This window comes from Caretta caretta, chromosome 5, assembly GCF_965140235.1.
Source record: "Caretta caretta isolate rCarCar2 chromosome 5, rCarCar1.hap1, whole genome shotgun sequence".
Taxonomy (NCBI): domain Eukaryota; kingdom Metazoa; phylum Chordata; order Testudines; family Cheloniidae; genus Caretta; species Caretta caretta.
Window position 1 is genome coordinate 72895763 of NC_134210.1, and position 21503 is coordinate 72917265.

Genomic DNA, 21503 nt, shown 5'->3' on the forward strand with positions numbered 1-21503 from the left:
TGGAAAAATGGCAAATGTATCCCTAAAAATTTTAAGACTGTTCCTCTTTAATGGAGGAAACGGACATACCTGAAGAACAAACTTTTAAAAATGCAATATGGGTAGAATTCACACTGGTACAGAGGAGTCATGCAGAGCCAGATGTTCTGCAACTTCTGCACCCCAACTGGCACAAAGGGTTACATTAGGAATGCTCCAGGGAGGAACTACTGGATCAGTTTCACATTCACAGAGATCCAGTAGCCCTAAAGTCCTGTGGAAGATGTGCGTGTGCTGTTTCAGTTCACAGGATGAGTGATGGGGGAAGGACTGCCTGTAATCCCATGCTCCGACCTCGGGTTAAGGAGTTGATTTTGATGTCCCCATTCTTCCACATAAAGCCTGACAACTCAGATCTTATCGGGGTGAAGTGAATTTCACCTACTTCATTTTTATATTGACAGTGTGAGACGTTGTACTCCATATGATGTTATGAAAATATGCTAATGAGCATGAATATAATGTAACTGGAATATGCTTCACGCAAAAGGTCTCTTGTAAGGTATCATTACAAAGCTTATAATCTACTGAGTGTGTTCATCACTCTTGTATCTGAAACTAAAAATATGAAATATAACTCTGAGGTCCTATTGTAATTATGCAAAGTGTGGGCCATTAATGGTGGCTTGGAATCTTGATGGCTCCCATTAACCAGAACAACTGGTTGTAAATGGCTCTGTTTACTTGTAAGTCTTCCTGTATACCTGTGTGCTGGCAAGTGGGTAATGAAGTCTTACAATCACATGAGATCATGTCACCTGAACTGGAATCCATCTTTTAACCTGGTGCTTTTCCATTTAGAAGGAGGGATAGAAACCCAGAGAGGGAAAAAGGATTCCCGCCGTGTAGAAAAGATATATAAGGGGGTGGAACAGAACAAAGGGGGTTGCAGTCATGAGAAATCCCCCAGCTACCACCTGAGCTGGAACAAGGACTGTACTTGGGGAAAGGACTGGGCCCAGACTAGGAAGGAGTCCAGTCTGTAAAACAAGTTTATTGAAACGTCTCTGAGGATGAGATTTTAACTGTATTCAGTTTTCTACTGTATTAGGCTTAGACTTGCATGTTTTATTTTATTTTGCTTGGTAATTTACTTTGTTCTGTCTGGTTTCAGAGTAGCAGACGTGTGTTAGTCTGTATCCGCAAAAAGAAAAGGAGTACTTGTGGCACCTTAGAGACTAACAAATTTATTTGAGCATAAGCTTTCGTGAGCTACAGCTCACTTCCTATAGCTCACAAAAGCTTATGCTCAAATAAATTTGTTAGTCTCTAAGGTGCCACAAGTACTCCTTTTCTTTTTGTTCTATTACTTGGAACCACTTAAATCCTACTATTTGTATTTAATGAAATCACTTTTTACTTATTAATTAACCCAGAGCAAGTATTAATTCCCGGGGGAGCAAACAACTGTGCATCTCTCTCTATCCGTGTTATAGAGGAAGAAAAATGTGTGAGTTTACCCTGTATAAGCTTTATACAGGGTAAAACGGACGTATTTGGGGTTGGACCCGATTAGGAGCTGGGTATCTGAGTGCTGGAGGCAGGAGCACTTCTTAAGCTATTTTCAGTTAAGCCTGCAGCTTGTGTGGGACATGGTTCAGACCTGGGTCTGTGTTTGCAGCAGGCAAACATATCTGGCTCAAACAAGGCAAGGTACTGATGTCCCAAGCTGGCAGGGAAAACAGGCTCAGAGGTAGTCTACGCACATCAGGTGGCAGTCCTAAGGGGGGTTTCAGTGATCCAACCTGTCACACGGTGTTCCTTTAAAATTATTTTATTCAGTTAAATCAAACTGGGTCTTGCCACCAAAAGAAAACATTTACTGAAAAGAGCTCCTAAAATCCAATAAATCATACTTTATTTAGTAGAACACAGAAAAATCTGCATTCAAATCAGTTTCAAGAACATATTTCCATAGTATGTTTTTACATGACTATTGAACATACTTAAAAAACAAACTCTGTGCAGCATTTCTTTTGTAAAGTAGTAATTACACTGAAAGGACACTCAACAGTTAATATCAACCAAACTAGTGGCATCCTGTTTAATGAAACTAGCAAAGTTTTCCAATCTTTTCTATTTAATTCTTTATGTTTCATATCTTTGTATTTTTAAAGCTAATTTTCGTTTTTTTCCTTGAGTGAAAATTTAAGAACTTATAATTTTAAAAAAATCTGAAAATTCAGTCAGCCACATGAGCTACATAAATTAATTGAGAAAAAGCTAATCATTTAAAATAAACTGTGAAAATATGCTCAGAATTTATTTCAATTATTTTATAATGCTCCTTTGGCTTGCCGTCTCTTTTTTGATCAAAAGCACCTTTCACCGTGCCCTTTTATAGTAATGCAGGGGCAATAATTTTAGAAGGCACCATATGAATCAGAAGTGATTTGATTAGCTCTGGACTCCCGCTTTAAAGCCCTATTGTCCCTAGGACTGAACTTTCCTCCCTCCCTCAGAGTTCAACACAGCCCATTTCATAATTTCTGCAAACCCTGTCTACTCTAGTGCAGTCATGCTGCTATGTGCAAACGTGATGTGAGCTCCTCAGCAATACTCCTAGCTGTGTACTTCCCCCTCAGCCATTCTCTTTATAGCAGATAGAAGGCAGCAAAAGAGACACTGTTCCATTTCTTGATTGCTCTGAACTAGGACACAAACCCCCTCTCTGGCCGCTGGAAGTTGAAACAGGGCAGCATTGGCTTCCTTACTGGCTGCTCAGAATGGGATGCAGAAGGAGATGATCCCTCTTTCCTGTGACTGCATAGGGCAGTGGTTCTCAATTTGTGGCCCAGTCAGCACACAGCTGTGGCCCATGTGACATCCTTAGGGCCATACAGGTAGTATATATATTGTGTGGATCCACATAATACATAGAGAGCTGTATATGCAGCCCACAAAGGTAAATAGGTTGAGAATCACTGGCATAGGGTAAATGGAAACAGCTCCCAAGCACAGGTCAGGCTGGACTTCTTACAAAAGTCAGTCTGTCAAGATAGGTTGCAGATCCTTACAGTCCACAGTTTTATATGCTGAAATTCAAACATCTCTTGAAACACAAGTCCCCCGGCTTGTACCTGCCCTTCATTCACAGAGTTTACAGACATCTTCATTTCAAATCGGGGAGGGGGGAGTTCGAATTGCTGCATCTCTATGCATCTTTGCAACAGGTACTTCCGCAGGACTGCGGCCAATATTTAAACACCACAGTAACTGGTCATGTGGACTCTGCTACTGCATACTAAAAGTTCCGTGGCGTGCTTTGACGTAGCATGGTTCAAATCACACTAGGGAACTTTTAGTATGCAGCAGCAGAGTCCATACAGTGATTTAGTGCATGGCAGGTTAGCATACTGTAGATTTATACACCCCAGCTTGCCATACACTATGTCTCCATACAGGCAAAAAGTTCTTCCTTTCAAGGAAATCATATATGAGAATTCCAAAAAACTGCACTTGCACATGAACTCTGACTAATCATCAGTGACAACTAACCTTCTATTTCCACTTAACTCTACTGGAGCACCCTGCCCCTTCAAATGCAGTTGTTTAACAGAAACACTCTGTTTATGTTCTACCCAAAACAACTGAAATATTTCATGGTCATAAATTATTGAGTTCATTTCAAAAGGAATTGACAATGAGAAAAAACTATTTTTAATGGATATATTTGGCAACTTCACTCTGTTAACCAATATCCCAGCATTACAGACATTATTATGGACTGCCTTAATGGGTTCTAGATAGTGTTGTTCCCATCGAGAACTGTTTGAAAAATAGTAGACAAGATTTGTCTATTGAGAGGTGTTACTTTACAAAGTGAACCGATTTATCTAAGTTTCTCCTCCTCACTTTTTTTATCCACTGTGAATTAAGAGAATCTGTGTCCTTTGTCTATACCATCTGGTCTTTAATTTATCCAGTACTCCACTGAAATATCGAGAACACAGTAGGCTTCTAAGGTTCTAAGCTGCTGCATATGTATCGGCATTAATGTTATATTACTGAACAGTATTATCTCGAAATAGGAACCAGTGGCAGGGTAAAATGATGAAGGTTCAAATCTGACACTGAGACCAAACAACAAGAAAGTAAAATAATCATACACTATGTATATACAGAATGCCATATACATACACACACATTCCATGAACAACAACAACATAATTCAATTTGCGAATCCAACGGTTTTATCTTACTGATCAATCCTTACACATGCAACGTTTCTTGACTGATTCAGGTATGTTTAAAGTAAGATCTGTGTGGACAGAGTGAAACCACACTTTTTGTATGTGCCATAATGATGCAGAGGCTGAAGAGAAGACTGAAATATTCTTAGATAAGTGAAGTGGAAATTCTACTGCGGTAGTCCTGTGCCACCAATATCATTATCTGAATTACATCCTTCAGCAACAACAACAAGTCAACTGGATTGGGAAAGTGAATGTATTTCCCAGTAGTTCCTGTCCTTTTCCCCTTCCAGTGTAATCACAGCTAAAATATTTCTGGCTCCTAGATTAATATCAGGCATCAAGAAAGGGAAGCTAGGTTCAAAACGCACTGCATGGAATCATCATTAGCTAAAGCAACCTATGTACGTGCCCTGAAGTTACAGAAGCAAAAAGAAATTTTTCTGCACATAAAATTACATTATACTCTACTCCATGTTGAATATTTTGCATTTTAACAATGACAGAGATTATTTTTCCTTGTTGTGGAACATTTCAAAATTAACCTAATGGAGACAATCTGTTGCTCGTATTAGCAAATCACAAGTCAGCTATTAGATTTAAAACATAGATATATTTTTGGAAGACACTGGGCCAGTGAGTTGGACATAGGGTTTTGTTGTTGTTCTTTGTGCTCCCTCTCACTCAAGAAAGCTTCAAGTAAAAGGATTTCTTCACTTCTAGATTTACAATGGTTTTGTATAAATAAATAAATTTAAAAAATAATTAGTCACAAAAACACTGTAAAGATTAGGACCGAACCCTGCCTTTGGATACATGCAAGCAGTTCCCAGGGATGACAACAGGACCCCCATACTCCTGTATATAAGGGCGGAATTTAGCCCTAAGAGCAGAATGAAACAAAATGCAAAACAGTACAGGAGAAACACTGGACCCCAATCCTGCAAGCGTTTATGTAATCACTTAACTTTAAGCATATGAATAGCCCCAATGGCTTCAGCAGAACTACTCATGGTAGCAAAGTTAAGCATGTGAATAAGTGTTTGCCTGACTGGGGCCAAATCAGTTTGTAAGTATTTTAAAATGTTCACAACCAGTTTAATAGTTCCTCATCTCTTCTAATAAACCCCATTTTATAACATAATGCTACATATTTGAATGCTAAAATTATAAGACTAATTATAATCAAATAGCTTCATTAAAGACGACTTCTGGCAATTCTCCCCCTCAGATAGTTTACACAAATTGTAGGCTTTTTTCCCCCAACCCTCTAGCTTCAGCAGAATAATGAAGAGCAGGAAGTTTAATTCACAAAGTTAATACATCAGTTGTCAGCCGATGAACAGATGTTCGTAAGCTTTAGATTTAACAAAAAAAATTATTCTTCAAACTAATACTACATATTAACAGTTTTTTTAAACTAAAGGGGGAAATTATATTTACAGAAAGTTAGAGTTACAGTACATCAGAGCTAGCTGACCCCCCCAGCCAACTGCAGAGTTGTACAAAGCAACCTGTAGCTGCCCTCATCTTTAATATGGAATTCTGACCCACATGGATTAAGATGGCTCCCTAGATTCTGTATTCACATCTCTGTATCAAAATGAGAGGGACTCCAAACTGCTCCAGTTCATGCAAATGTAGGAGTGGTCTTGGTATGTTGTTAATTTGATTCTCTGATGGACAATAGTTAGACACCCCTGCTTTATATGCAACCTTTACTTGTATCTGTTTCCCCGCCTCCTTTTAGTTACATAACTATCCCAGAATAAAATGTTTCATTCAGACAGAGTACTCTGAAACACATGAACTTGTAGTGTTACTTTCTTGAAAGGGCCAAGCAAACAAACTAGTTTTCAACCTTAGATCAGAGACTTCTTTGACCTTGGGGGCTGACAGCTCAAGCCAGGAAACGGGTCAAGTACTAATAAACCGAGTGCTGTGTGCTAAAACAGTTTTTATTTTACTGTTTTCTTTAAACAAGAACCTTGGCTCATCTCAGCCCAAAGCTAACAAGCAGATTTCCTCCTGCTCCCCATGTTTTTCAATCAATGTCTGCTAACAGGATAGGAGGAAAAATGTCATATTTAAGATGACAAGAAACATATTTAAATAGTGGTAACTTATAATTAGAGCCCTACAAATCTGCAGATATCCACGGACCATGTTTGCAGATTGGATGAAGATACAAATTTTGTATCCATGCAGGGCTCTATTTATAATAATCTAAACTTTTATAGATAGATATATACACACACACACACACACACACCCAACTTTCTTCTTTTCCTGGGTAGGGTAATCATTTAAATTACCCCAATAACATAGGAAACTAAAACTTCTGAGAACAGATATAAAAGGACCAAAATAAGGGAGACCATTAGAACTCCCATAACCCCTGCTGTGGAGTAACAATTTTCCCACTGGGATTACTTTAGATTACGGTCTCCAGTGTTGCGTCTATTCCAGTACCCAGAACTAAATATTTGGTACAAAACGTTTAATACAAGGTTTTTTTCTCTTGTGTTAATGATTTTCAAGCAGCTAAATTTCATTTAGAGAGCCTGAGGTTCCTATATTTAGGGGCTGGGAGAAGTGAATGGAATAAGAATTTAAGTCATGCTCAACTGCTTTTTTTTAGCAATTTACATTGCAATCAGAAGAATCTCAAAAGGTCTTTACAAACCATATATAATAGTATATTATACAGACATAAAAACATGCAGAGACTCATCGATTCTGGAGCCTCTGACAGTCGATTGCGATCTCTGGCCGCTAGAAGTCCAGTGGCACAGCACGGCTAAGGCAAGCTCTCTGCCTGTCCTGGTGCCACACCTCTCCTGGAAGCAGCCAGCACATCCCTACGCTTCTCCGGCCCTCCCCTGGGGAGGGCAGGGGTCTCCACATGCTGCTCCTGCAAGCACCACCTCTACAGCTCCCATTGGCTGGAATGGGGAACTGCGGCCAATGGGAGCTGTGGGGGTGGTGCTTGCAGGCAGGAGCAGCACGCGGAGCCACATGTCGTCCCACAGGGGTGTGCTGGCTGCTTCTGGGAGCAACGTGGGGCCGGGGCAGGCAGGGAGCCTGCCTGAGCCTTGCTGTGCCACCACCCAGGAACCACCCAAGGTAAGTGCCATCCAGCCTGCACCCCTCCCGTACCCCAATCCCCAGCCCTAAGCCCCCTCCCAGAGCCAGCACCCCATACCTCCCTCCACCCCAAACTCCCTCCCCCAGTCCTGAGCCCCCTCGCAGAGCCAGCACCCCATACCACCTCCTGCACCCCAAACCCATACGCCAGCCCTGAGTCCCCTCCTGGAGGCTGCACCCTGTACCCCCTCCTGTACCCTAACAATCTCCCACAGCCCAGAGACCCCTCCTGCACCCAAACTCCCTCCAAGAGCTTGCACCCCTCACCCCCTCTGGTGCCCCAGGCTCAGTCTGGAACCCCCTCCCACTAACCCTTTGGTCACAGCCCGCACTCCCTCCTGAAGCCCAACCCCCTCCCCCGCCTGGTGAAAGTGAGTGAGGGTCAGGGAGAGGGATGGACTTAGCATGGCATGGCCTCGGGGAAGGGGCAGGGTAGATCCTGGGTTGCACTTAAATTCAGAAAGTGATCTTGTTCATAAAAAGATTGGAGACCAGTGGTCTAGAGAGGGGTGCTAATTCCCTTTCAGTACTACACTTAACCGGGGAACCTGTTTGCAGATTAAGTTAAACGTCACCCCAAGCATCATTTTCCATAACTATAAAAAGAATGATTTTCACTTAAATACAATGGAACATCTCTTCACTAAGCCAAGGTTTAGTATGTCCTAATTCACTGCTGTTCAGTTCTGCTACATAGTATCTTCTGTGTGCACCACTGAAATTCAACCGTATCTGGGGAGACATGCAGCGGCCAAAGGAGCAACAGTTTAAGATGGAAAATGAATACGATCATCCAAGAGGAATTTCCTGGTGACTGAATGTAATTATCTAAATTGAAATTTGGCCAGCACACTGAGGCTAAAACCCCTACTGGTACAAAGAGTGCAAGGTCAGGAACTTTGGTATCTTGTCTCATCTAAAACACATCTGTACATGAATTCACAACAATATCTGATATTTTATCAATTTTATTTTAAATCAAAGTCTGAAAAAAATACAAATATTAGATCATTAAATATAGCTAGAGTGGCATAAGAGGATATAAATAAGGTTACTGGGATGAAATTAAGGAAAATAATATTTAGAATAAAGAACCATAAAAGAAGGGGAGGGATAGCTCAGTGGTTTGAGCATTGGCCTGCTAAACCCAGGGTTGTGAGTTCAATCCTTGAGGGGGCCATTTGGGATCTGGGGCAAAAACTGGGGATTGGTCCTGCTTTGAGCAGGGGATTAGACTAGATGACCTCTTGAGGTTCCCTTCCAACCCTGACATTCTATGATTCTATGATTCCTGACAAAAAATGTATGCAGACTGTGTAATAATTTCCCCAAGGGCTGGAAATGTTTAAAATTAGACTGGATTACATACCACTAAATGTACTACACAAAACAGTCTTGGATTGGCAGAGAAAAAGACTGAATGATTTAATAAGTCTTCAGAGTAGCAGCCGTGTTAGTCTGTATCCACAAAAAGAAAAGGAGTACTTGTGGCACCTTAGAGACTAACAAATGTATTTGAGCATAAGCTTTCCTGAGCTACAAGCTCACTTCATCGGATGCATTTCTGTAGCTCACGAAAGCTTATGCTCAAATACATTTGTTAGTTAGTCTCTAAGGTGCCACAAGTCCTCCTTTTCAATAAGTCTTCTCCATCTCTAATGTGTACTGTTCTATAGCTGAAAATATTTTCTACATCATCAAGAAACCTTGAAGCTTTGAAGAATTATTTGTCTGTCTCAACCAGGAAGGAAACAAAAGGAAATGCCAAACTGCAAACTCTACTACTAGAGGAAGTGATTTCACTCAGCTGTATCTTCAAACGAATAAAGAAACACACGTTTTAAAAAAAAATCTTCTATTAAGAAAAAAAATGCTTCAGTTAATGTCCTCTTTTTTACTCACTGGCTTCAGGACTATTAAGCCAACAAAGAGCAGCTTGCTCACCACAAACTTTATAGTTATCTAGGGGCTTGGCTACACTTGCAGTTGTAGAGCGCTTTGGGTTACATCAGCCTTCGGAGAGTGCACCAGGGAAAGCACTCCAGTCTGTCCACACTGACAGCTGCAAGCGCACTGGTGTGGCCACATTCACGGCACTTGCAGCAGCATTGGGAGCAGTGCATTATGGACATCTGTCCCACAGAGCACTTCTTCCCATTCTGGCGCTGTGGCTTGTGGGAAGGGGGCGTGGAGTGCGGGACATTCTGGGTCCTGTCCCAACGCCCCGTAATGCATCGCTTCAGCAATCCCTGTATTTCTGTCCACATTTAGCGCCATCTTCAACGGTTTCTGTGAGGCACACTCTATCTTCCCTTTCGGTCTGCGGGAATGGAGCCCGAACTGCTGAGGAAGATGCTGACAAGTCTCGCCAGCATGTCACATTTAGCATTTGAGCTACTCCTTAAGATCCAAAGTGACAGTGAGGAGTCAGATGAGGATACTGAGTTGCGTAATGCATACAACACAAAAATGCTTGTCTCGTTTACGGACATGCTCTCCACCGTGGAATGCCACTTTTGGGCTCGGGAAACAAGCACTGAGTGGTGGGATCCCATCGTTCTGCAAGTCTGGGATGACGAGCAGTGGCTGCAGAACTTTTGGATGAGAAAAGCCGCTTTCATGGGGGTGAGTTCAGCAAGGACACGAGATTGAGAGCTGCCCTGACGGTGGAGAAGTGGGTGGCTATTGCAACCTGGAAGCTGGCATCTCCAGACAGCTACCGATCAGTCACTAACCAGTTTGGAGTGGGAAAGTTGACCATTGGAATTGTGTTGATGCAAGTTTACAGGGCCATTAATCACATCCTGCTCAGAAGAACCGTGACTCCGGGTAACGTGCATGACACTGTGGCTGGCTTTGAACAAATGGGTTTCCCTAACTGCAGAGGGGCGATAGATGGGACGCATATTCCTATTCTGGCACCAGATCACCTAGCCTCCGAGTATGTTAACAGAAAGAGGTATTTCTCCACGGTTCTCCAAGCGCTTATGGATCACCCTGGGTGTTTCATTAACGCAGGCTGGCCTGGAAAGGTGCATGACACACGCATCTTTTGAAACACTGGCCTGTTCAAGAAGCTGCAAGCCGGGACTTTTTTCCTAGACCAGAGGATCACCGTAGAGGAAGTTGAAATGCCCATTGTGATCCTTGGAAACCTCGCTTACCCTTTAATGCTGTGGCTCATGAAACCCTACACAGGGAGCGTGGACAGCAGCCAGGAATGGTTCAACTACAGGCTGAGCCAATGCCGAATGACTGTGGACTGTGCTTTCAGCCGTTTGAAGGGCCGCTGGCGCTCTCTTTATGGGAAGCTGGACTTGGCCGAAGCCAGCATCCCCGTGGTTATATCGGCGTGCTGTACCCTCCATAATATTTGTGAAGGGAAGGGTGAAAGCTTCACTCAGGCCTGGGCCTCAGAGGTTCAACACCTGGAGGCTGAATTTGCACAGCCAGAGAGCAGTGCTATTACAGAGGGGCGCAGCATGGGGCTGCAAGGATTAGGGATGCCTTGAGGGAGCAATTTGAGGCTGAAAGCCACCAGTAATGTCTGTTGCTCTGCATGGGAGTTAAGTGCCGTGGCTGCGTTTGGTACACTGAATTGTAGTGCTTGTCGCTTTCCTGGGCTAAGGTATATTTTGCTTTATGCACTAATAAAGTATGTTTTGAAAGTGAAAAACTCCATTCATTAAAAAGAAAATTCATTTATTGAAATAAAAACAAAGTAACACAGCAATACCACAATGGCAAGGGGGTGGGGTAGGGACCGGTTCACTCACAGACTTGAGTATGTCCTGATTTCATACTCTGGAATCCTGTCTGGAGTGCTGTGCACTGAGTGCTGCACTTCAGGATGGCTAAAAGCCATGTTGAGGGGGGTTGAGTGCAGTAGATAAGGGTCGTAGTGTTCGTGGGTGGATGGTGAAGCTAGGGGTGTAGGAGACAGCTGGGGGTGGTAAGAACCCGGATATTGGGGAAAGTGGGTTGGAGGGGACATGGGGGCACAAGGGAAAGAGTTTTGGGACAAGGGCTGTGGGGGGCAGGGGGGTGAGCGCGGTAGTGCTCCGCCTTGCATGGCGACAAGAACCTGGATAGAGTCTGCTTGGCGCTCCATTATGCTAATCAGCCAATCCATACTTTGGTGCCGGATCACTGCATTTTGCTGCTGGCTATACTCATTTTTCTGGCGGAGCCTCCTTTCACTCTCCCTCCACTTCTGTGCCTTTCGATTCTCTTCCACAGACTGATGCATCACTTCCTTCAGCATGTCTTCTTTGCTTTTACGGGGCCTCTTTCTGAGCGTTCTCAGTCTGTCGGACGGTGATAACACTGGCGGCTGAGATCTCAAGGTTGCACCTATACAGGCAAAATGCAACACTTAACAGAGGAAGAATTGTACACACCAGACAGAGCAATGATTCCTCCGCACTTAAGGAGGGCGATCACAGTCCATACAAAACCATACTTTGCCTGTCCCAAAGCAAGCACACACAACCCACAGAAGCCCCAGAAATGGTAAGTAAGCACAGGACCCAGGGGGACTGATTGTTTCATGGATGTACTGCCCTCTGGGTTTCTGGGCCTTGGGGAGAGCCAACAGCTGCAGGGGAAACCGACACTGAACACTGTCACAACATTCTCCATAGAAGACCGTCCTGGAAGATATCTTGCTGCTGAGGGTGAGTCTTCGACTACAATGAAGCTTCCGCCCTGGCCCATACGCAGCTTGCCTGTGTGCAGCAATGGTCCCCCCGCCCCCCGTGGCACAGCAGTGCAGGCACGTTAGCCTGACAGGGACAAGAACCACTCTGGCTCTCCCAATAAACCCGCGCAGGCGCATTGCCCACGTTCTGTCTGAGACTTTTCAAAAGATCACCGATGCCAATTACCGTGACGTGATAGACCACATCAATGCGCTATCCCGCATCTAGGCATGCATCCCAAGCCCTCCTCACCCAAAGAGCCCGCACCAAAGAACTTCCCTCCCGAAAAAAGCAAGCCGCTTACCGGGAGCCTCCTCTGGTATTTGTCCTTCCCCAAGCACCGGACGCCGTGACTGGCTGTCTTCCTCCTGGCTCGAGAAGAACTCCTGGCTGAATGCATGTAGGGATTCCAGGGTGTCTTCCTCCGCCTCAGCACCCTCGTTCCCGCTTTGCTCCTCCTCCTCCTGCCTTGCTGTGCTGTGCTCAGAAGTGTCCATAGTGGTCATTGGAGTGGAGGTGGGGTCGCCCCCAAGCATCGCATCCAGCTCTTCATAGAAACGGCAAGTTGTGGGAGCAGCACTGGAGCAGCTGTTTGCCTCATGGGCTTTGTGGTAGGCATTCTGCAGCTCCTTTACTTTAACCCTGCATTGCACAGCATCCTGGTCATGGCCCCTTTCCGTCATGGCCCTTGATATCTGCCCAAAGGTATTGTAATTCCTACGGCTGGAGCATAGCTGGTCCAGCACCTCACCATTGCTCCATACTGGGGATCACCTGGCGCGTGGAGACATGGTAACCCGGAAAGATGCGCTGAGAGCACTCCACGCCTGGCTGAGCAAATAGGAAGGGGATTTTCAAAATTCCCAGGGAATTTAAAGGGTGGGTCTGACGGTTGGTCACCTGAAAACAGGGCAGCAGAGTTCAAAAGTGATGACCAGAGTGGCTAGAACAGGCATTGTGGGACACTTCTGGAGGCCAATCAGAGTGCATTAGGTGTCCACACTGGTGCCGTTGCGCTCCAGCAAGAACGAAACAAATGTTATTCCTCTCGGGGATGTGGAGTACCAGAAGCGCTCCAGCCGCGGAGTCAGACCACTCTACATGCCTTGCCAATGTGGATGGGTAGTAAGGTAGAGCGCTCTGGGTGGCTTTATTGCGCTATAACGTGCAAGTGTCACCAAGGCCTAGGTCTGTGTGTGGTCTAATCGGTTGAGTCTGAGCTAGGAGCTGGACAACTTGGTTCTCAATTTGAACACTTTGGATCTCTGCTAATATCAGCAAAGCTGGGTCCTAGGCACTATGGTAATACAAATGATAATACTCCATATTTAACATAATTGAAATGCAGAGGAAAATCTGGGGCTCTCAGTTCTAATACCAGCTATGCCATTGACTCAGGGCTTGTCAATATGGGAAAGTTATACCAGTACAGAGTGAAGTGTGAATTTAAACTTCAGTGGTCACCAACTGGTCGATGGTGATCGACTGGTCAATCCTGGAGAGACTCTCCCAGTCAATCACAATCTCAGGCAACTAAAAGTCCGGCGGTGCAGCAAGGCTGCCACTAAGGCAGGCTTGCTCCCTGCCAGCCCAGGCCCCATGCCACTCCTGGAAGCTGCCAACATGCCCCCGGTTCATGGGGACAGGGGCAGGGGTTTCCCTTCCCACGCTGCTCCTGCCTGCGAGCACGGCCCCAGCAGTGCCCATTGAACGGGGAACTGTGGCCAATGGGAGCTGCGGGGGCAGAGCCTGCAGAGAGGGGCAGAGAACAGAGCCACGTGCCCGCCTGCCCTCCCCCCTGGGGGCCGCATGGGCACATTGATCCCTTCCGGGAGTGGCGTGGGGTCAGGCAGGCAGGGAGGCTGCCTTAGCCCTGCTGCAGCACCGCCTGGGAGTCGCCTGAGGTAAGTGCAGCCTGGTGGGAGCCCACACCCCAACCCCTGACCCTGAGCCCCCTCCTGGAGCCACCACCCCATACCTCCTCCTGCAGCCCAACCCTCTGCCCCAACCCTAACCCCCCTCCTGGAGCCAGCATCACATACCCCTTCCTGCATCCCAACACTGTGCCCCAACCCGGAACCCCCTCCTGCACCCAAACTCCCTCCCAGAGCTTGTACCCCTCACCTCCCCACCCAGAGGTCCCTCCCACACTCCAAACCCCTCAGCCCCAGCCCAGAGCCTGCACCGTCTCCTGAACCCCTGCCCCAGCCCGGTGAAAGTGAGCAAGGGTGGGAGAGAGCAAGTGACGGGGCTTGGGGACGGGGGGAGGGCTTTGACGAAGGGGCATGGTAGATCCTCGGTTGCACTTAAAATTCAAAAAGTGATCTTGTGTGTAAGAAGGTTGGAGACCACTGTGCTAGAGTTATTCAGGTAAAACAACCCCATCAAGAGAAATTGGGGTACTGGTACATCTTGTTCATTGGGGCCCCACTCACGCTCTCCCATTTTACCCCCAATTACAGGTGTTTGGGGGAGGGAGGCGCGACTCTGAGCTCTAGGCCCTGGTACAATTGTTCTAATTTCCCCACTCTCATCAGCCCCGGGTACAAGTCCCTGATATTAGGCATAAGTGTGACTTTTCCTAGTTTAGCTTATGTCACTTTGGAAGTGCTATAAGACAAGACAGAAAATAAAAAGCCACTCTCCTTTCAAAATAAGGCTGTCTACATAGGCAATTATACTAGTATTGTCAGGAACTGGGGCATGGTTAGTCAGGTCTGTGGGGTTCAGCCAGAGTCAGCAGCTGAGCTCTGGATCCAAGGGTTACGTCAAGGTCAGTGACTGGGGAACCAGAGCCTAGGGTCAAGCCAGCATCAGTAGTTAGAAACCAGTGCCCAGGGTCAGGCCAGAGTCAATAACCAGGGACCAGAGGGCTGGGCAAGGAGGCAAAAATCAGGAACAAGGGAAGGGAGCAGGAACAAGGTGGGGTCTGTTTCAGCAGCAGGTCAGGCTTGTTGTACAGATGACTTCCTGGTATTCCCTCCTAGCTTAAACAGTAGGGCTGGGCCAATCAGAGGTCACAGGACGGTCTGCCAGTCATCTCTACTGTAGGCAACACTACTCACAGTGACTGGTCTCCCAGGAGGCATGGTGTGTTGACTGAAGCTCTGATGGCAGCATGGAAGTTCCTCCAGCCTCAGGTTCAAGTCCCATGAGCCTCATAGTAAAATTAATGTGGATTAAGTATATTGGTGCAGTTATACTGATATAACTGGAAAAATGTCCGATCTAGACAAATCCTAACTATTTGGCCTTCGGCAAGTGTTTTAAATTCTGTTTCAGTTTTTCCATCTATAATATGGGAATACTTCTACTTCTCTACCTAATAAGAGTGCTCATTAATTACAAGACTCTGAAAATGCAAAATGCTGAATATTCCATTATTTATCGAACATGAATTTTAGTTTCTTCAACATTATTCAGTCAGTGCTGCTACTGTAAACTCTTTTTAAAATTTCCCTATCTTCACTGGCTGCACAGCGTGACAACTCTCCCTTTAGCTGAAGGCAAGACATGCCTTCGTCTGGAAATATTACTGATGTTGCTCACCTGAGTCATTTGGAGGGTTTGTTAGAGAAAGCTACTTGGCTCTGCACAGAGCTGAGGCTGCTGCTGCTGCTTCTGAAGCACTCCCAGCCTCCACCATCTCAGAGGCACTTTATCAAAGTCCGGACATTAACTCTAATCCTTTACATATCTCTAGCAACTTATTAGACTACTAGACAGGCAAGTGCAAATTTGATTTAGGAGAAGCAGCTATGCAGTGGTAGTTCTTTAACTGAGTAGAGCCTGATCAGACAACTGAGGCCAACATGTCTGAAGTTCACTGGATTTTATTTTAAAGTTTTATTTAATTATAAACACTATGCTGCCAAAACACATCCATCTTGCATACTACTTATTGTGCCAAGGAGCATATGAGATCCACGGAGTAAATAATTTTTGCTAAAGTCAAATTTACAAATTCTACAATCTCTAGAACTGGCCCTTTTGAAGGAAATAACTAAAACATTGAAACATTACATATAGGGTGACCAGATGTCCCGATTTTAGAGGGGCAGTCCGGATATTTGGGTTTTCAAGTTTTCCCTCAATTAGCATAATCATGCAGTCATCACTGCAGGCTATGAATCTCAAGTGCAGGAAAAGAATCTGACCCCTGAGATGTCTTATTATGATCCATAAACTTCTCTGTCATCCCTCCTTCACTCCATCTACTGAAGACCAAAGCACATTCTTTTGTGTAAAATTAAGCCAGAAGGATAGAATATTGCAATTTATCCACTAATTTACTCTCTTATTTTTTTCTACTCTCCCTTTGCAACTACAAGGCCTATTATGCTATAAACTTCAGTTGTTTACCATGTTACACTGATAAGCACAAAAATCAATAAGATGACATCTTAAAAATCTCAGTTAAGCTGGCTGCATGTCAACAGCACATTGGTCTGCTTTGCATCCTCCCCTGAGTCCAAGAGGAGTTGTTACCCAGGCAGTTGGAGGCCATATCGTTCTAATCTGAAGGTAAGTGAGAGGGGTCTACCTTCATTGCTTTGATAGCAGCCTTGGATTGGATTGGTATGTGATATAGAGGATTATTTTAAAGCACTTCATCCCATTTTCACATCTGTTTCCAGTGGGGACAGAAACAGAAAAGAGTGAGAGTGAGAGAAGAATCATTAGAACTCTAGTTAGTTTCAGAAGCGGTTGCTGGGAGCTAAAAGTGAAGTTTTTCACAACTCCCTAAACTATACAGCAGGTAAACGCTGAAAAACGAAAACATTATTAAAATCAATATTTTTAAAGATGGAACTTCTTTTAGGTGTCCCTGTATTTAAAGAGAGACCACTTTTCAAAATTAATTGTACATTTTATTGCTGTTATTTTTAGGAAGTGCAAGGTTTTTAAATCAATGGCTTTAAGAATGAAAGCCAGATTCTTGTACTTCTTGGTTAGTTCGGTGTAACAGGTCAAACAATGTATTTACATGTAAAAGGTGTATGTGTCAAGTCATGTTCCATGTCCTCCATGAAAAAAAAGAGGGAATTCAGGCACAGAGGTTAAGTGACTTGACTACAATCACTTAATGAGTCAGTAGAAGAGTTAAGATTCTTACTGGGAGGAGGGGCGGAGTATCAATTACAATGGTGTTAAACTGAAGTAATGCCTTGCTATGAATTATTATAGAAGAGGAAGACTGGTTTTGTAATGAAAGTGCTCCGTGTGTCAGTTTCCCTATCCGTAAAATGGAAATGTTAATCTTTATACCTACCTCTCAGGCTAAATTAATTAATATTTGAAACGCAATAGGAGATCCTCAGATACTAGATATTACTGATATATAAAGAAGTAAAAAGTGTCATTTTCATCTACACATCTCAGCTCTGCTCTAAGTCTGGATAGGTCAATCCTGAGGTGTAATTTTACACAGTTCAAAAAATTTCCAAGCTAAATAAGTAATACTTAATATTAACTTTATCAATTTTGAAAATGGATTAATAGCACTATTTTAGGGTTGTTTTGCCTTTTCATTTAATAAAATCCTTCTTAGATTGTGGATTTCCCAGGATAGGAAACATATCTTTGTCTATGCACAATGCATAGTACAATTTTTGGGGCTTAAACAGCAAGTCATGATAATTTAAATGGGCCTCTACCACTTAGGCTTTATGATTCAGTAAACGTACCCTATCTGATGGAAGTTAGCATTTAATATTAAATATATTTAGCATACTGCCCCATAATGAATGGAAGTGTTATGCCAGTGCACTTTAAGAAGACTGAAATTACTCAATTTAACAGAAAAGTATCCAAAACTTGGAGTCTTACGTAGCTTAGTTCTTGGGCAATATACCAAAAGTGTGTAACATTATACTATCCACTTCCTGTTTTCACAGTTGAGTAGAAACCTTGAGAGTAAGTTTACACTATCTATTAGATAACAACAACAAAATACTTACAAGTATTTCACTCTCTCCCCGTTATGAAATAGCTTAAATCACAACTTGCTTCCAAAAGAATAAACAGATCAATATTGTAATACGCTGAGTTGGCATCCAGACTATTCTGACAACAGTTCTTCACTGGAACAGTACTGCCCAACCTGCCACTTCTCTTCTCAGCAAATTAATATACTACACACTGCACAGAAAAGAATAAAGTTAGTCATTCCCTTAACTTCTAAACCTCAGCAATCCGCTCCAGACAGGGATTAGTTCAATGAAGTAAGTTACTCAGTTTCTGAATGGCAGATGTTGTAACCACATCAGAGTAGACTGAACCAAATCAGTAAGAGTCAAGAAGATCGTTTTCATAAATGCTACACGCTTTTAAAGGGAACATCTGCACTATATAGCTTAAGTACACCTGCTGTAGTGTAAGATAAACTGCAGTCACCTTTGCTTAAATACCACAATGACATGTTGAAAATCTGATCATTTTCCTCTTGGCATTGGTGAAATGACATATGAAAAGATGCATCAGTAAATAGAGGCAAAACAAATATCAGGCCGAAAGGCTTTGTAAAAGAATCTCAGGCTTTCCATTTGGAAATGGACTTGCTTCAGAATGTCATCAAGTTTCTTTAAATCTTTAAAGGACAACCCTTTTTACCCACTCTCAATTCTTTAGGGCCAGAGAAAGAATAAAATCTACTTTGGATCTACTTTCCAGAGTGAAAACAATATAAACCCGAGCTAGAATATTAATAGTAGGTTTATAGTCTCCTTCATGGCATCTCTCTTTTTGAGACTTTGTCATATGCATGACTGGCTAAAGAAGTTCTTCTGGTTTGTGAGACAGCCTTCATATTGGCTATACACTCCTGTTGTGATGAATAAATTGGAAGAGTATATCTGTTGCTTTCTAGTGCCAGGATTGGCTTGATGGACTCCTAGGAGAAAATGAGAGAGAAGGAAACTCCCCTTTCCTTTGTCTCAGAAGCTCCCAAAAGAATTAGGTCAGGAAAACAACACACAAAATAAATAATAATAGTTTCCATGCGGGCTCATGGAGCTTGTGATATTTGAAGGGATGCCTACACCCAGAGAAAGATTCAGATATTCTACACACATGTATGGTCTTAAAAGCGTTCTGAAGTTAATTCCAAAATGAATGACAAGAGGCTTTCAGAGAGTGAAAATATCATCAGGTTGCCACATTTTAGGGCATCAGGAAAATTCTGTTCACTGAGATGAAACCCACCTCAGGCACTCAACACAGGGGGGAGCTTTAGGGTGCCACCTGAACTGCTTTTTTAAAAGAACACTCAGTCTGTGTTTGGAATGCACAGAGTAAACCTCTTTTATCTTTTAATGTTAGGACAGAAACAGTCTTTAATATAGCATGTGTGAGAATGTGTGGGTGAGAGAAGATGAGAGATTGACTAAGCCTCTGCAATATCTAGCAGTCTGTTTGCAATCACTCTCCCCAAACACCTACGATCAAGCTTTCTTCACATCATCTTTCAGCACCTGGAAAATTCTGTAAATATACACCTTCAGAGATCAAAAGAGATCTTGATTTGGCAGAGACTAAGAGCCTTCACAGCAGATCCAATCTCCATGAAAGCATATTCAGGAAACCTGGCGTAATTTAAATGGGAAAAGCCACAGTGAATTTGTTTCAGAAGCTGACTGATCCCACTTTGATGGAGGTTCTCCATCTGTTATCTGTGGATCTGAATTGTTTTTCTGATGCAGCACTGTCAAAGTTAGTTACAACATTTTGGGCCACAATTTGCAGTCCCTACTCGAGCAGAATTCTGTAGCTCACGAAAGCTCATGCTCAAATAAATTGGTTAGTCTCTAAGGTGCCACAAGTACTCCTTTTCTTTTTGCGAATACAGACTAACACGGCTGTTCCTCTGAAACATGAAAGTGAAAGGAAATTTTGCCTGGATAAAGGCCCCATTACCAACAAAACGGAACACCCCAACACTAGGGAGTTTAGGCAGATAACAGCAAGAAAACTCTACATACAGAGCACTTCACTTGTGTTGGTAACCACTGGACCACCCCTACAGAACACCCATGAGCAGAGCATGCAACTACACAAAGTTAGGCATTTATAATTACGAAGGGTTCTACCAAACAGTCTGATTGTACAGTATGTGGTGACCATTCCTATGTTAGATAAAGTATGTACTTTAACTCAGACTCCTACAATACATCTCTATTTGTGTAGATAACTCTCCTTTATCTTCCACAGTGATAAACTGTATACTTTTTTCTTTATTTAAAAACTCAGAGATAGATTAGAGATACCCAGATGTAAAAATGTTAAAATCTGTTTAAAACCAAGGAGTGATATTTGTGGAAGCAATACATAATAGAAAGCAGAGTCAAGTATCAAACAACAAGACACAATGTAACTGAAAAATTTAAATTTTAATGTATGTACTTTAGGAGAGTTGTGTGTTGTACTGTATAATTTTTACTATTCCCTAACACAATTATTAAAAGAAAAATTAGGAACTTAAGGCTCTGTGTAACCATGTTGGTTCACACAAGATCAAAGTAAAACTATTTCCCCATGTTTATTTCCCCCCCCCCCACTGTTCCTCAGACGTTCTTGTCAGCTGCTGAAAATGGCCCACCTTGATTATCACTACAAAAGGTTTTCTCTCTCGCTCCCCTCCCCTCCCCCCCCCCAGCTCTCCTGCTGGTATTAGCTCATCTGAAGTGATCACTCTCCATACAGTGTGTATGGTAACACCCATTGTTTCATGTTCTCTGTGTATATAAATCTCCCCACTGTATTTTCCACTGAATGCATCCGATGAAGTGAGCTGTAGCTCACGAAAGCTTATGCTCAAATAAATTGGTTAGTCTCTAAGGTGCCACAAGTACTCCTTTTCTTTTTGCGAATATAGACTAACACAGCTGCTACTCTGAAACAGCTGGTAAGAGCCTCCTGGGCTGGGGGACCAGGCTCCGTGGCTGGCAGAGTGCTCAGGGAACAGGGACCACAGGGGAGCCCTTCCGGCACATATCCCCTAGTTATCCCCCTCCCTGCACCTTGAGCTACTCCCCTGCCTGCACACAGCCTCTAGCTACCCCTCTCCCTAAATCCCAAGCTACCCTCCCTGCACACAGCCCCTAGATACCCTCCCTGCCTGCACCCTGAGCCATTTGCAAACTTTTTGAGCTGAGCTAATTTTTAGTTATAACTTTTGCCGAGGTGAATCGGGGGTGGAGTTGGCGCTCCCTCCCCAGACCCCGCAGTGCAGAGCTGGCTCAAGCCCTGCTGACCCCTGCCCACCCAAAATAGAAGTCAAACTACACCTATGCCTGAACACTAGTGTCCACTGAAGTTACTGGGCACTGCATGCTAATGCAGGCATCCACACACAGAGCTGGCTGCAGGACTGGCGACTAACACAGTGAGCAAATGATCCAAATAACCTATTTGTGAATATCCCCTC

The 21503-nt window shown here is 43.7% G+C and overlaps 1 protein-coding gene across 3 annotated transcripts in view; it reads right to left on the reverse strand.

Moving 5' to 3' along the window:
* Window positions 1–21503, reverse strand: part of MCC (MCC regulator of Wnt signaling pathway) — a 356867-nt gene that overhangs the window by 177224 nt on the left and 158140 nt on the right. The gene's annotated exons all lie outside the window — the stretch shown is intronic.